Raw genomic sequence first — 13,245 nt, forward strand, 5'->3', positions numbered from 1 at the left:
CTGTATATATCACCATTCTCCCACTGAATGGTTGTCTCATCACAAGCAAAAATAACTGCATGAAATGTGTGAAAGACTGACTTGTTGAGACTTCTAGAGTTTATGTGAGGTGAGATCATTAAACATCATTATTTAGAAATAACCAGCAAAATTATCCACACTGCCACACATTTTGCATCCATCAAGACACTAACTTCGTGAATATCTGCGTCCGTGCAGGGCTCTATTTATAAGTTTAAATTTATTCCAAAATAAATAAAATATAGTTTCAGTCAACCATGTCTCTTTCAGAAACACAAGTAAACATTTTTTATAAATGTACCGGCTGGTACACCTCTACGCCGCACATTTGAATTTTCCGCCTTGAAGTACTCCTCTACAGGAGAACCTGTGAACTTAAAACTGGATCTACTTAAATTTTTCCTCTGAAGATGTCACTGTGTGAATTTCGACTTGTTTTTGTTTACTATTTATCAAGAAGTATGGACATTCTCTCATAGATGTCTCTACCAAAAAAAAAAAAAAAAAAAAAAAAAAAACTATGATCATGCACCCTGGTGCAAAGTGAAGGAACTTGCTTGAAGAAATTTTGTACTGATAAGTTTTTTCGTTACTAAATTTTGTTCATTCATTCTTGGGTTGGCAATATTTATCTTTTCCTTCCGCCAGTTTCGAAGTTAACCAATCAATAATATCTGTAATTAATGTTCAGCCAAGCCCGTATTTCTTCTTCGATTTTGTGTGTACCTTTTAATGTTAATCAATAAAACTCCGTGGGTGTGTCTTCATCATTCATGAAAGGTCTCGAATCTTCCAAGGGTATAAAAACTGCTGATTTTCTTGCCTCTCGGCCACTTCATCAACATCTAACTTAGGATATGGACGTGTAGCAGGAGGCGGGAAGCGCCTCTTTCTTCAGGCAGCAGTTCTTCAGTAAGGTAATGGCCGCTTAACATCTTTATTTCTTGCTAGCTCAGCAGTTTAACCCGCGGGGAAGGTCCGAAACCTTTACCATGTAACCTCTCTCTATAAACATGTAAATTTCTTCCAGTTTATGTAAAAACTTCATATATCTTTAAGTGTAAATCGGGGATAGAGAGTGCTTTACCCTCTCGAGCTCCCCTTCATTTTGATTTGAAGTGACTATGTTTTCGTAACCGATTTTCTACTCTTCCTTCATGTGTTAAATTTATTCAGTATACGAGTCACCTCCATAGTTTGGGAATAGCCCCTGTTTGATTGGCCTAGTGCCTCTTAGGTTTTAAGAAGTTTCATATAGGAGTGTAAATTCATGCCTCCATTCATTTTTGCATTTTGGGCCATTTACTTAACCTATTATTTTCTACTAAGGCTCAGTATGCTGGGTACAAGATACCCCCGTTTCATTTTGTGTAAGTTGTGCCTTGATGGCAATTTAGGGTAAAGCCTGGTATTGCCTTTAATAGGCTTGGAAAACTGAGAGCGGGTCAACTCTTTTAAGTACTGGAAATGTGCCTCTAGGAGGCTTGACATTGCTAGGTGGGAGAAAGTGCTCCATATTATTAGGGGATTTCTGCCCTGTGGTAAATATGTGTTTGTGAACTGAGAGCTCAGGAATTGTAAAACTTGGGGCTTGAAGCCCAGATTGTTAAATTGTCTCTAAATCTTGGCTTTTCCTGGTCTTGTACCTGATTGTCGGTTATTTGTTGACTTGTTATTTGTTAAACTTTGAAATTCTATGTGAAAATTGTTAAGTTTTGCTATTTTCGAAAATATAACCTTTAATGCAATTTTAATTCACATCTCGGTCTTGTAGTTATACCCATTCACCCCGGCACCTTCTTTCACCTCTGCTGTTCCACAGATACCTCAGAACAGTAAATATAAAGGAATGATTTAAATTTTACTTTTTACCAAACAATAATACAGACCATTCTTAAATATGACACAGATCTAACAGAATTGTCACTTTTATGATAAGATTCTAAAAGAAGATTTTTGTATGAAAAATTAAGTTCACAAAGGAAACAATTTAATTTCATCAACTACACATGTTAAAAACATTCAATCTATTTAGGCCTATTCAATTGTGAAATTACCAGCATTTCACCCCAATATAGCAGTAGGCTCATCAATTGGATTGCTATACCTTTCAAAAATGCTGGCAGCTTGCGCAACTTTGGGACACTACTGCAAGTTTCCTATGCAGGGCAATTTAGGCTTTTTTTAATTACTGACATGGGCCATTTCTGAAATAAACTATTCAAATAAGGAAAGGATGCAAGCTTATATATCAGCATCCTACAATAAATTTTATATTAAGTAGCCTATGTGTACGTTGTGTTGTAAATATGTCACAAGGAATTAAACCCTTCTATTTCTCGAAGGATATACACTTTTTTTTTTTTGGCTGGCTCCGTGTGTCTGGGAAACCTGCACAGAAGGTGTATAGCGTGGCCGGGTGACTCATTTGCCAAGAGATATATCGCTTCATGACTGGCTAAGATGCTCTAATGCAGTACGGTAGCAATAACCATTGCTTTACAGCAATAGTTTAGTTCAACATTTGCGGTACTAGTAGAGTGTTCAATGTGTTCATTTAAAAATAGCATAGTTTCTGTAGGAATACTAATCGTGTGTTTAATGAGTGATGTATACAGTAGAGCAGCGTGTATCCATTGCGTTGTGCTATGCGAAGCATCCTTATACAGAATGCCACTTTTGATTCATTTGCATATTTCCTGGCAACCTCCCTCCCCTTAGGAGTATGGTACTTGAATTAGTAAAGAAGTTCCACACCACCGGGTCTATTCTTAACAAGAAATCACACAATAGACAAACCGTTTTATCAGAGGAAAAGCTTGACAAAATAGCTCTCTTGGAAAGAATTCGAACAAAATCCCTGTCGCGTCTCGCTGTACGAGCTAATGTGTCTATCTTCTGACCACAAAGCAACAAAAGACTTACAAGCAAAACCGTTCAAACCCACCCTTGCCCAATATTGGAGAGGACCTGACAGCTTCGCTAGGGTTTGTTATTGTAAGTGGTTGCTCCAGTCACTTCACGATTGGTATGTTGATGAAAATTCTAAGTTCCCATTAGAGCACATCAAAAATTATATAAAAAATTAGATGTATGGCTTTTCAGGCGTTTGCTCTATTAACCAGCATTTCGTCTTAGGTCTGACACTAGACTCTTTCAGAACTTTTATTAGTTATGAAGCATGGCTACACTTAAGTGGCTATGTAAATAGTCAAAACAATCGCTACTGGTGTGCAGAAAGTCACCAACAGCTGAATGTCCACTTCATGATGTAAAGATAGGAGTTTGGTGTGCAATAAATGCTCGCAAAATTATAGGGCCTATATTATTCCGCAAAACAATAAATGTTGATCGATATAGACCTCATTCTCAGAGCATTATTTCAAGGGCTGATGGAAGGAGTAATGGTTACTTCATGCAAGATGTGGCGGCACACACTGCTGATCAGTCTATGGAGGTAATACCAATATAAACGGTGCGCTATTGTACACTATAAATTCTCCAGCTAACTCATTCCTGATTGACAGCATCTCGCCCCCGCCCCGCCTGCATGGGAGCGAGACGCTGGCAACCAGGAATGACTTAGCTGGAGAATTTATGGCGTCCAATAGCGGACCATTTATATTGGTATTATGAATTTACTCATTCGGAACAAATATTTCAGATTCCCTATGGGAATCAACATCTATATCATCTAATGGCCAAGCAGAATAAATTTTTGGTGGTGGGACAGGGTATCATGGTGAATTGGCACTGCTGGTGGCTACAATTAGCCTGCGCAGTGGCCTCCATGGTATGCACTAGCAATGGATCTTGGTGGGTGTGCTGGGTACCGGCTGATGAGCCCAGCCTGGCGCACGGGGGCGAGATGCTGGCAACCAGGAATGAGTTAGCTGGAGAATTTATAGTGTCCAATAGCAGATCATTTATATTGGTATTATGAATTTACTCATTTGGAACAAATATTTCAGATTCCCTATGGGAATCAAAATCTATATCACTTATGGAGGTACCGGTAATACGGGAAGTTTTCAAAGACCATGTGGTTAATTATCCCCCTAGATCTCCTGATTTAAATCCCTGTGATTATTACCCGTGGGGAATGCTGAAGTGAAACATAAAATGTAATGCCAGATAGATTTTAGATTAATAGTTTCACTAGAAATGGATTTCTATAAGTGAATTGCCGTGAATAAAGGGGAGGAAAAGTGTGCATTATACCGGCTAGTGACGGAGTGTCCTTGCACCAGCCGTGTCTTGCTTAGTGGTGCTGCAGAACGAGCCAAAAAGACCCGGTAATTATCTACTACAGGTAAGTATTAAAGGCATACATATTGTACATGTAATACATATTATACAGAGTGCTGCATACATTGTAGTCCTACGAAAACAGTGGTGTATGCTGGGATCAAGATGTGGGTTACTACTAGACTTAGGTTACCCCTTTTCAATGGTTTGTTTAGTGAATGTCAAACTTTAAGCATTTTGAGGTGCAGCCAATAGCCAATGGAGAACCCTGCTGTATTGTCAAGGCTGCTTCACAAGTTACTGCCCTGGCCTCTGCTACTGTCAATACCTGATCAGTGGAGTTGCTAGGCTAAGGTTTAGTAAATTGAAGTCCTTAGGAAATTAAAATTTGCGTGGATAGAATGCTTGCCTTTTTTTCAAAAGGTCCCGTTTCAATTTTCAGAATCAACCCCTTGTACCGTTAATTCCCCTACCTTGGGTACAGTGTGTTTATAATGTCTTTGCTATTCATTTTATCCCCATTAGGTTGCCACCAAGCCTATTATTATTATTATTATTATTATTATTATTACCGTGGTTTGGTGGATTAGCAGAGGTGAAAGAAGGTGCTGGGATGAACAGGTCTCAACCTACGAAATTAAAGTTAATTTAAAATTTCACCAAGATCAAGAAATAACAAATACAACAGGAACTAAATTCAGTAGCAACAAGGTAAGAATACACAATTACAGTTTATTAATGTATTTTGGGCTTCGAGTTCCAGAAACACAATCCCTGAGCAATAAGCCCAACTTTACTCATACATAAGGTTTAACAAAGGGGCAGAAAACCCCAATCATGCCAAGGAGCACTCGCTCCCTATTACTCAGAAAAGCCTGCTCGAGGCACACAGAAACCAAATTTCAAAAAGAGCAATCCGCTCTCAAAGTTCAAGCCTATCAAAGGCCACACCAAACTCCACCTTCAAGTTGACCTCCAAGCACATGAAAACAGGGGTAAAAATACCCAACTTACTGAGGCCTATTAAGTAAAGAAACAGGTCAATTACACGGCCTTCAAAATACCAACTTGAGGGGAGGCAAAACAGCACTCCTAATACATTTTATTTAAAACCCATTTGGCACTAGGCCGCATATGCAAGGGCTAATCCCATACTAAAGAGGTGACATGATAGGAAAACTTATTACATTACGAAACGAAGAAAAATGGTTGAGAAAATGTAGTCACCTCAAAAACAATATGAAAGGGAGCTCGAGAGGGTAAGGCACTCTCTATCCCAGTTTGTAGTTTAAAGAGATAGAATTTATACCAAGAGTCTATTACATTTTAGAGGAAAGTTACATGATAAAAGGTATCGAACCTGCCCCGAGAGTTAAACTGCTGAGCTAGCAAGAAAAGAAGTTATTAAAAGGCCATTACCTTATTGATGAACCGCTGCCTGACGAAAGAGGCGCTTCCCGCCCCCTGCTACATAATTTACACAATGATAGATGTTACTGAAGTGGCGCAGGGACCCGAAAATCAGCAGTTTATATACCCTCGCGGAACATTCGAGACCTTTCATGAATGATAACACCCGCCCACAAGCATTTTATTGGACGGCCAAAAGATTACAAGTCAAAACTGAAGAAGACATCTAGGATTGGTGGAAAATTAATTACAAAAATTACTCATTGGTCGAATTCAAAACTGGCAGAAATAGAAGGGTTATACAGCCAACCTAAACAATGACTGAAAGAAATTTAACAAAGAACAAACTTATGGATACTAAAATTCTTCAAAAACTAGGGTGCACCGTTGTATTTCTTCAGTAGTGCCATCTAGAAGAGAATGTTCACACTTGTCACTACAGAGAAAACAAAAATAAATCTAAAAAGACACAGTTCAGAACTCTTCAAAATTTACAGATAGCGACATCTTCTGATAACCTTTAGAATTAACATGGTTGTTAGAGTTCAGGCTTCCTCCCGTAGAGGGGTTTCAACTGGCGCAAAGTTTGAATTAGCGGCGCGGAGGTGTACCGCCTGGTACAATTATTATTATTATTATTATTATTATTATTATTATTATTATTATTATTATTATTATTATTATGTAAAAATTTTGAATTTTACAGAGGTCGTACCCATCGTTCACTGGTTTATTAGCTTCCTCGGGAGATCAGTAGTGGTGTCCAGCCCATGGTCACTGGTTCAATTCCAACCAACAAAAGAGTACACTAAACCTGAAAGATTTCATGTAATTTTTGTACATCTACCTATAAAAGATAAACTGTTTTACTACTATAACAGCTGATTTGAAGTTGTCTTCCCATCTTCCTACAAGAATGTAGAAGTAAACTGGAGTGAAATACCAACACTTTATCTATACAATTAAGTCGGAAGTATGAGGTGAGGAAGAAACGTATGGTTGTTAGCAGTGACAATCTGATGGAGCGAAGCCTAACACACCTATCCCCATGGTCCCCGCATCTATGGGATGTACAGCAGCAAGCTGCATTAGGGGACAGTGCCTGGGCTGCAAGATCAGACTACAATGCCTTGCTCAGAAATACATGCAATGTTTTTTCTCATTGCTTACAAGATTTTTAAATGGAACAATGAGTCAGATACTTACATTATAATGCACTTTAGATTTCCAGCGTTCTCATTTGAGGTTTCGACTTCACCAATAACCTTGGCAGCCTTCAGCACACACCACTGAATGAAAGCAGTTTCTAACATATTTAAGGCAGAGTAGTACAACTAAGAAGTAAAGAGCAAGAGACTGCACAGCATAATTTTCTTTGAAAACATAATGTATATAAGAAACGTTTCCCATGAACCTGACAATCTGATAGTTTGGGTATGGAACTTACGAGGGGCATATTATATTGGTTTATACTTTGTTCCATCCATGTATCATGCAGTACACCATCGGACTTGTGAAGGCACTCACAGGCATCTAGTACATTGTTCCACCCCTTGGTAACACCACTGGCAAAGGGGATGACACAGAAAAAAGTTGAGAACTGGGTGGAAGGATGGAAAACAGGGTGCAAATTGAATGTAAAAAAGGCCCGTTCTGGAAGGAAAGTGACCCATCAATTTCAGCCAGCATTCTCTGGGGAGGGATGACCATCCAAAGAGAACAAATGCATGACAATCTCAAATGAAGGCAGCTACAAGGATTTCCAAGAAACAGCATGAAGCTCATTGTACATGATCACCTTCTGTTGGAGAAGGTGTTTGCCTGATGGGTCTGGAAAGTCTTGTCTGCAGAGAAAAAAAATAAAGACAAATGAATACAGGCAGACTTGTGCCAGAGGTCACTTGCAATGCTGTGAATGGGCACAAGGTGTGCTTCTGCAGAATTACAATACACATCCCCACACCAGACGTGAAACTACCACTGCCATTGATCAGATATGATTCTCAGTGCTGCCAAATGCTTTTTTTTCTTTTCTTTTTTTTTTGCTAGTTGCTTTGCGATGCACCGACACAGATAGGTCTTATGACAACAATGGGACTGGGAAGGGCTAGGAGTGGGAAGGAAGCGGCCGTGGCCTTGATTAAGGTACAGCCCCAGCATTTGCCTGGTGTGAAAATGGGAAACCACACAAAACCATCTTCAGGGCTGCCGACAGTGGGGTTCGAACCTACTATCTCCCGAATACTGGATACTGGCCGCACTTAAGTGACTGAAGCTATCGAGCTTGGTACTGCCACATGAATCATACTTGCCGGACTTAGCACCTAGTGGCTATCATACGTTCAGGATCATGAATAAACCTCTTGGATGGTCGCCACTTTTCCGATTTCGAAGAAGTTGGAAGACGTTGTCTAGGCATGTGTATGTGACACTCTGAAAGAATGATTCTAGAAGGGTCTGGGGAGGGTGGCACCTATCACAAAAGCGTATACAGTTAGGAGGGTGGCACCTATCACAAAAGCGTATACAGTTAAAGGAAGATCATGTTGAGACTGTGGACCTATCAGCTGTTGTGAAACCTGTCTTAATATGCCAGGAAATACGCTAGTGTAAATCAATATACTATGCCCATCATATTTAATTACATAGAGATAGACATTACATTGTATACATAATATGCGCAGAAAAATACGATTTATGTCGGTATCTAAAGTTCAGAAAGCTTCAGTAGGGTTCCAGATAATGTTTGGGTCATCAGTCTGAAGACTTGTTTGATGCAGCCTCCCTGTCACCTTATCCTATGTTAATCTTTTACTTCCACATAACTGGTACATCCTAATCTACTGATCTGTTTGTCATATTCATACCTTGGTCTACCCCTGTGATTCTCACCACTTATACTTCCCTAAAAAAGAAAGGAAACCTGCAAAATACAATTTGCTTCACGTCGCACCGGTACAGATAGGTCTTATTGCAAAGATGGGATAGGAAATAGGAAATGGCTAGGAGTGGGAAGAAGTGGCTGTGGCCTACATTAAAGTACAGTCTGGTGTGAAAATGGGAAAACATCTTCAGGACTGCTGACAGTGGGATTCAAACTCACCATCTCCCAAGTGCAATCTCACAGCTGCACAACCCTAACTGCATAGCCAACTCGCTCAGTAGAACTAACTGAAAAAGGTGCATCTTAAGATGTGTTTCATCATTCTGGTCTAATTTTGTCAAGTTGTTCTCTCACCCATTCAATTCGATCTCTTTTTTAGTGACTTGATCTACCCATCTCACCTTTAGCTTTCCTCTGTAACACCACATTTCAAAAGCAGTTGTTCTGAGCTACTTGCTGTCCATTTTACATTTCTTTACAATGCCATGCTTCATATGAAAGTGTTCAAAATGATCTTTCTAATTCCTGTATTAGTGTTCGAAGTAAGCAAAGTTATTTTCTTAAGAAAAGCCTTCCTTGCTTGTGCAGATTTTCTGACGATTTCAGATGGGTGTAGCTGCTGAATATAATAATCATTTCTTGTTCCAGAACCAAAATCTCTGATCTTCACCATTTGACCGACAAATTCACTCAGGGGTGAAAGGTAGCTTCTTTGTTAGGATTCAGAAGACTGATTATCCAGCATGCCAATGAGTAAATACATCACTATCTGTACTAGATTCCTACTGCTAAGAAACAATAATGCCACATTTAATGCCAAAACACGAAAAACTTCAAAGAAGTCAAGCCGTCGTCTTAAATGCTAACTGCTTTAAGAGAATCCAGCATGGTGAGGTTATTCCATTTAGTGTACAGGATGTATGATATAGAAATGCCAGCCAACTTTAGGCAATGCTGTTACACTTGTTACCTAGGAAGCAGATGCTGAAAAGTGTGAAAACAAGATCTGCAACATTCTTCGCAAATATCAGGCTCGCAACTGACTGTCGCATCACAATTTTGTCCCTGGACGCCTTGCTATTAGTGGTTCCTGCATACCTTCCCGGCTTCAGAATTTCATATTTGGGCTGGATACATTGCAACAGTGCATTCAAAATAACTCTGGCCTACACTAAATACTTCAAGGAAACTGAACATACGAACAGTAACCAACCCCACATAAGCCCCCAAGGACATGACGGGGCACTTTGAAGAAAATAACCTAAACCTCAAAACGTCTACCATTCAGAGTACAGCAACAATTCCATTTAGACCCAAGAAGGTCAAATTGTGGTTTGATGCCGATTGTTATCACCAGAGAAAACTGTGCCATTAGGTGCTCTTCACCAGGCAAGGCTCAATACCAAAGATCAATTGGAGGAAAAAAAAAAAAAAAAAAAAAAAAACACACACACACACAAAAGAAAATGCACAAAACTCTTGAGGAACAAGGCACAATAGGTAAAACTGGCATTACTGAAAGCAGAAGCAGCACACAGGGAACCTTATATATATCTTAGAAGAAAATCTAAGAGAGCCCCTGGAGACGTTCACATGGGGAACTGAGAAAATCGTTGCTCTCGACTCGGCAAAATTTCTAATCGACATATGGACTGAACTCTAATAAATGTATCACTTGCAGAAATACCAGGGGACTGGAGAAATCACGGTCCCATATAGGGGGAAAGGAGCAAAGAGGAATAGCCTTGGTAAGTAATATAATCTAAGTATACTCCAAATTACTCATCGAAAGACTCACTGCAACTGTAGACTAAAACCCGACGAACAGTTCAGTTTTGGAGAAGTACGATCCACGTTACAAGCTATAAACAATGTGCTGAATGATAATGTTATTGGCTTCATGTCCCACTAACTACCTACTTTAACGGTTTTCAGAGGTGCAGAGGTGCCAGAATTTAGTCCCGCAGGAGTTTTTGCGAGGCAGTAAATCTACAGACTCGAGGCTGACGTATTTGAGTACATTCAAATACCACCAGACTGGACCAGGATTGAACCTGTCAAATTGGGGTCAGAAGGCCAGCGTCTCAACCATCTGAGCCACTCAGCCCAGCGTGTGCCAAATGCTATTTGCACATAAGATGCCATTGTTTCATAGATATCTTCATTGACAACAAAGCTTTCGATTTACTAAGCAACATTGCAAAAAAATTGGAATCAGTAATGGGAGAAAATGTCAATATAGAAACTTATTAGAAATGTTCTGGCCTACAAGAAAATATAATTAAAAGATGGCGTCTCAATTTCACAAGAAGTTAAGACCAGTGGAGTACTACGGGAAGACCCAAATGAATCTCATTGTATTTAAAACTACAACGGCAGACATCATAAAAACTTCAAGAAAACCACCTTCATTTCACTGTATATGTATTCGGACGACATGGTCCTAGGCTCACCAAACAAGATAGAGTTACAGGGATCTCTGAACAATTGATATGCCTAGATGAACAAATTCAGGAATACCCAAAATAAGACCATGCACAGGATATTTAGAAAAAGGGGGGGGAACTGTAGCATAAGACTGTGACACTGGAAGGTAAAGTAGAATTAGTTTAACTCTTAATATCTTGGAAGCACCTTGGAATTGCATTATCAACAATATGCAACTCATTCATGAAAACCAAAGGAAAAGGCAACAGCCAATATCAGCAGAATCTATGATTTGAAGAATTAAAATTAATCCAGTTCTAACACACTGCCTGTGAGTAATATGGAAAAAGTCATCTTTGAAAGACCTAAAGACTATAGGGAAAGAAAAACCCAATACTTTAAAGGAGTACAAGCAACAGTGAAAACCGACAATGTAGACTTTACTAGAAACTAGCAAAAGAAACATACAAAGGATCTGCAGCTTCAGTTATCCCTGCCATTCACGAAAGCAGTAAGGGTATTTAGAAATTGAGAGAAGAGACTTTAAGAAATATGCCTAGAATTCTGCAAAACAGATTCTGTGATAGAACAAAAACAAGAAACTAAGGAATGTCACCACCAGACTTGCAATCCACAGATTTCATCATGAAGTCTGACAGGAAGAGAAATTTCATGAACCAAACTATGTGTGTGTGTGTGTGTGTGTGTGTGTGTGTGTGTGTGTGTGTGTGTGTGTGTGTGTGTGTGGAGGGAGGGGTTGTGTGTGTTAAACCAAGGTATGAATATGACAAGGCAGATTAGAGCAGCTGCAGGATGTAGTAACATACAAATGAAAAGGTTAGCATAGGATAAGGTGGCATGGAGAGCTGTATCAAACCAGTTTACGGGCTGGTGACATACACACTGGTACTGTAAACATGTCGCTCAAATGTGGTTGACCACCTACCAATTCATATGATGAGATAGGAAAGTGTTAGAAATGAAAAGGAGGTGACCATTGCTTGAAGTTATAGCCACAGCATTTGCCTGGTGTGAAAACCAGAAACCACAGAAAGCCACCTTCAGGGCTGCCTACAGTGGGGTTCGAACCCACTATCTCCAACAATTGATGAATATCAGTTTCCATATCTGTTGAAACTAGCCAATTCTCAAATGAAAGGGTCCACCTGTTGAACACTATCTCATATATTGAATTTTATATTAGTGGAAATATAAGTTCCTTCAGTTCCTTGAAAGATAGGCATAAGATTACAAGGACAACACTTAGTACTATTACATATTTGGTTTTTTAAAATGTAATGTCTATAGGTTAAATATTATCTTGAGCATTAATTTGTAGTCTATGCATACACACACTAGTATCCAATATTGTAAGGACAACCGTAAAATTAGGTTGATGGTAAAGTCTAAATCGTATCTTGAACACCAAGCTTACAGTCTACATGCACTCACACTTACAATTTAAATCATAAGATATAATCCAGTCAGATGCCATTAAAATTATTTTAGCAATTTGAGTTCAGGAATTGACTATGGAGGTATTTAAAATGTTCTTTAAAATTATTAAAATGACAAAGGGGAAACTCCTTCAGATGACAATTTTTGTGGAACGTGTTATTATCTACCGAGAGTTCTAAGTGTGTTGAGTTTCTCCACTGTATCCTCCTGAAAGGTCATGTATGTCCTCTGTGCGGCATTCTTGATAATTGCTGCTATCTCCAGAATGCAAGTTGACAGACATGTGACCCAAACTGCACAGCTACTCTCTCAACAAATCCTTTCAGGACATCATGGCTGGTGAAGTGGTTCTCTGAAGAAACAGACCAGGTTGAATGAAGACAGCACATACCTTCTGAAACAGAAATTGCCATTTTGTCAACTTTGTTGAAACAGATCTAAGTAGATGGCAGCTCTTAGCCTGTGCAACACTCAACAGGCTCTGTTTGAAAGTACGGTCGGAGATAAAGACACAAAATGGACATTAGGAGCCTAGGGTAACAAAATGGTGTAAGATTCATAGAACACTTAAATTTGGTACACAACGTACTGTATGTAATAGTTTTCCTTCCCCTTATTTTTTGTTGTACCTTTCAACAGATGGCTTTTTAACACATACAGTACAGATAAAATCAAAGGCTGTGAAATAGTAATTATGATAAAACCTCCTTTTTTACGTTTTTGCAGGGGACTAGGAGAAATAACGTGTTAACCTAGAAAACTTACTATGGAATATATGAATAAATTATCCAACAGGG

Source organism: Anabrus simplex, chromosome 8 (genome assembly GCF_040414725.1).
Source record: "Anabrus simplex isolate iqAnaSimp1 chromosome 8, ASM4041472v1, whole genome shotgun sequence".
Lineage (NCBI taxonomy): Eukaryota > Metazoa > Arthropoda > Insecta > Orthoptera > Tettigoniidae > Anabrus > Anabrus simplex.